We start from the raw sequence: 5,174 nt of genomic DNA on the forward strand, positions 1-5,174 counted from the left end.
CAGATCTAAGCGTATGGAGACCCTTTGCACAAAAAGTCTCCACCTTTGAACCCAAAAACCCTAAAAATGGGTCCATAAACCAAAACCCATGAAAGGCAAGGAAAGCTTTGAGCTTTTTACCTCAAAAAGAAGCTCCAACCTCTATAGAACTCAGATCTACTCTTGCTCTCCAACTTCTAGCTCCAACAATGGCTTCCTCTTCTCCTTCTTCACCTTAAAAAGGCACCTTCAAGCTTAAGAACACACACAAGCTTAATAAGGGTTTTCTGCTCTCTTAGGGTTCACTCAATGAGGTACGGTGGCTGGGGTAAAGGACTTAACGTTCCTTTTATAGTGCACAAGCCATAATTAGGGTTTGCATTTGGGCACACTACGCCCAGCGTAACCCTGGGTACGCCCAGCGTACCCAGGCGAGTCTGCATCCAAAATAAGCGCGTGAGTACGCGCGGCGTACGCCTCATTACGCCCAGCGTACTCACAAGTCCAATATTCAACTTAAGGGCCTTATCTTGACAACTTACAAAAATAGAAGGGTTAAATAGCTTACCTGAGTTTTGGGATGTTACATAATTTTTCTTCAAAATCAGACATAGTATATGAGTTCGATGTTATCCAAAACAGATGTTCTAATGTTCTCCTAGAGACGCCTCTTGTGCACTTATACTTGAACACACTTTTAGAAGTATACCCATGATAAGAATCAGGGAATACATGATCTACGCAAGTACTAATGACATCATCCATATTGGTTATGAACAATACTTCCCTACCCTGTCTGAGTACTTCTTTTAACCTCATCAGGAACCAAGTACAACGGTGGAGATTATTTTCCATGGCTAGACCAAATGCTATAAGGAGGGTCTGGTTGTTCCCGTCCATAGAAACCGCTACAAACATTGTTTTTAGGTAGTCCCTTCTAAGACAGACATTACCTATAAAGATGACAGGCAAGAAGCAACCTATGAATGCAAGAACCTGTATTTTTTGGCAACACAAACCAAGTGGTTTAGAAGTAGAATCACTATCAATTTGAAAGAAACAATAGAAAAGTGGAAAACAAATATATCACCCATCCAATAGCCACAAAATAAGCTTCAGAACGATCCATCAAATCAGTTTTGATGTGAGTGTAAGTATACGGGCTGGTTCTCCTAAGGTTGTGAAGGTAAACATGCCATTTGTTAAAGCTTTCTTCGTGCTTACTATCTAAGAAGCTCTTTTTGAAGCAGTTAGAAGCAAAGTTCTAAAAATCTCACCATGATTCCAAGGCTTAGACTTGACGTCAAACTTTGACAAAATGTCACCTTAAGTTATACATATATGTATAAAATAAATAGTAGTAGAAAAAAAATATAAAAATACTATTAACTATATACAAAATTGTCGCCTAGGAGACGAAAGTTTAGGTTTTAATCCGAAATGCAAGGTCCATAATTTGTCTCTGGAATACAATCTCCGGAATGAATACCGTCACTTCGAAATGTTATGTTCTGGAGCACGTGGTCATCTCACAAAAAAATATGTTATTTTTATTAAAATTATCGTTTATAAGGACTAGATTGCTCAACATTTTTTTTCTTATCCATCTCAAGATATTTTTATAACACGATAATTACCATGTCAACATATTGTTTTTTAAATAAAAAACTGGATTAATCATATTTTTTTTATAAGCAACTAGTTTATAACCTATGGGAACCACTGTTACAAAATTAATTAAAATTTCATAGTGAGAATTCAAAATTGTTAATCAATTATTTTAAATAAATTATTAATTTAGAGATATTTTTTAGTTATATAAAATCATAATCGTTAATTTAAATAAATATGTGAAATTATATCACCTTATAATTTGTATTAATTTTATTTTAATTTTTATTGTAATGTTATTAATTTAATGTAATTTGAGTAGAAAATTTTAAAAGGAGATTATAACTATTCTTTTATTATAATAGATGACACATGACAAAAGAAAAATAAAATATGTCATGCATTAATTAGGAGACATAATAGATGACACATGACAAAAGAAAAATAAAATATGTATTAATTAAGAAGCTTAATAGGATGACACATGTAAAAGGAGATTATAACTATTCTTTTATTATAATAAGGATTAAAGCTTCCTTAACCATTAATAGGTAACTTTTAATCTTACTAAATGTCTTGAATGCTTATCAATTAGAGAGGCTTTCACAAACAACAATTAAACCATTAAGCAAATTGAATGATATCCTACTTAATTCCTTTTTAATAAATGAAGTTTTTTTTGCCACATGCCAATCTCTCATTAGTTTTGATATTTATTATTTTGTAGTATTTTTGAAATAAATATTATCTACTTGTTAATTTTTGATTTTTTTTCAATTTTTCAAATTAAAGTTATATATTTATATATGTAAAACATTAAATATAATATATATGATATTAAATTGCAATAAATACGTTTCTTTTTTTCTTATTTTAAAATTATATATTAAAAAATATTTAATCATTTTTTTTTAAATTAACTCGTATAATAAACGGGTCTTATACCTATTAAGGAATAACGAATAAAAAATTCAGTGGTGTATCTTAATTAAATAAAAAAATTTGTACCTTTGTCATTTTCCCTGTATAATGATGGATGGCACGAGAGGATCGAGGCAAACGATAGAGTTAACAAGTGGAGAAAGGATATGGCATTCAGCATTTGGAGTTTAGTTTAAACTCCTTCTCCTGTTGTCTTCAATATGCCCCATTTGAAGCCTCTTTTGCCTTCTTCCCCCCGCTAACAACCAAACACCGAAACTTTTTCATAACATTTTCTTTTTTACATATTCAAATTCAAATACCACTTTGTTTTCTTAATTATATATTATTTACGGTCAAATAACTTTTTTATACATCTTTGTATTTTATTAATTATAGTATATTTCCAATAAGCTTTTTGATTGATAAAGCTTAAGAACAATATATAGGTTTTCATATATATATATATATATATATATATATATATATATATATATATATATATATATATATATATATATATATAGGTTCTGTTGAGATTAAAAATAAAATAGAGATCTCGAGATTCAACCTCAGCCACATATTTCACATATGCCGCAATAACCTTCTGGCGTATCGACGCGGCAGGTCTGGAATAATCATAAACGATTACACAGCGCCGTCCATTCCTTTATCCTCCGCCACCATCCCCACCACCATAACCGCCACCGCCACCACCATCACTCATACCACCACCTCTGACACCAGCTGACTCCACCACTATCACCTCCGTTACTTATACCACCGCTATCTTTGTCACCACCACCTTTTCTGCCACCAACTGTCATAATCATATATGATTACTCAGTCTGTGAAGAGACATATATGCATAATCATTTATGATTAAACATATATGTACAAACATGTATAATCATATATAATTATACCTCTCTGCTATATAATCATTTATGATTAGGCATAGTCCGCTGCTGCCGGTACGCCGGAGCGTTAGAGCGGCAAGTAAGAAATACGTGGCTGAGGTTCAATCTCAAGATCTCTGTTTTTTTTTTAATCTCAACGGAACCGTCCCCTATATATATGTATATATATATATATATATATATATATATATATATATATATATATATATATATATATATATATATATGTTTAGGTTCTATGGAAAACAAAAAATCCTAAAAAAACCCCCAAAAATCATAAAAAAAATGCATAAAAAAAATACTTAGAGATCACAAAACTTTTTTTTGAATTTTTTTTATGAAAAAATCGCTACTTTTACTATAGATTCGCTGAAACTTTTTTTGAAAAAAAAAAACCATTTTTTTTATAAAAAAAATTGATTTTTTTAGCGAGTTTGTTAAAAAAAGTAGCAATTTTTTCATAAAAAAATTAAAAAAAAGTTTTGTGACCTCTAAGTACTTTTTTATGCATTTTTATGATTTTTAGGGTTTTTTAGGGTTAGAGCGGTATGCTTGAGCGTTAGAGCGGCAAATGAGAAATATGTGGCTTAGGTTCAATCTCAAGATCTTTATTTATTTATTTTTTTTTCAATTTCAAGGGAACCGTCCGCCTATATATATATATATATATATATATATATATATATATATATATATATATATATATATATATATATATTATCAAATAACCAGATAAATTATAGAGTAAAGAAAGACATGAGAGTAGATAGAACTTTTATTCCAATACTTGTGATCAAATCATCAAACTTTACAATACATAATATTTAGTATTTATACTAGACAAAGAAGATGAAAGGTGATGTATGATATGAATGCTCATTATAGTAGTGCATAACTACACTCATAAAACTCATAATAATGTTTGCTATAATGATCACTAAGTATGGAGAGTAATGGGGGAATATGGAGAATCCAATAGTCATTCACTAAATAATAATTCATAACATTTCCCCTTGAATGACGATTGTATCATGCTTCATTAATACCTTAATCAGTAAAAGCTCATGGGAAAAACCTTTATTAAGGAAAAAGAGTACATGATTAATAATAGATATTAGAAACAATTGCCTCGTTAAAAACCTTGCTAAGAAAACCCAGTGGGAAAAACATAGCTAAGGAAAATAGTACAATATGTTTCTAACTCCCCCTGATTAGCACGTTACTTGATTTTCTTGAAGCACCGCATAGCAATGTTTCATACCATCTTTTCAAATTTCGCTGTAGGAAGTGCTTTATTAAACCAATCAGGAAAGTTGTTACTGGATTGAATTTTCTAGATGTTGATGTTAAACTCTTTTTGAAGATCATGAGTGAAAAAAAACTTTTGTGATATATGCTTGGTTATGTCTCCTTTGATAAATCCTTACTTGAATGGAGTTATACAAGTTGTATTATCTTCATATAGTACGGTTGGAACATCCCTATTAGAAGTTAGACCATAATTCTTGCAAACGTGTTGAGTTAAATTTCTTAACCAAATACATTCATGACTTGTCTTATAATTTGCTATAATCTCTGCATGGTTAGAATAAGTAGCACCTAAAGTTTGTTTAATAAAATGACAAGAAATTACGTTACCTCCACAAGCGAATAAACAACCTGTTTAGGATAATATTAGTAAACTTTTACGTGCCTTGTTATGATATTACAAATTTCTGTGTGTTGAGAATTTACGATTGTATG

Source organism: Lactuca serriola, chromosome 2 (assembly GCF_051521515.1).
Source record: "Lactuca serriola cultivar US96UC23 chromosome 2, Lser_US96UC23_V15, whole genome shotgun sequence".
NCBI lineage: Eukaryota > Viridiplantae > Streptophyta > Magnoliopsida > Asterales > Asteraceae > Lactuca > Lactuca serriola.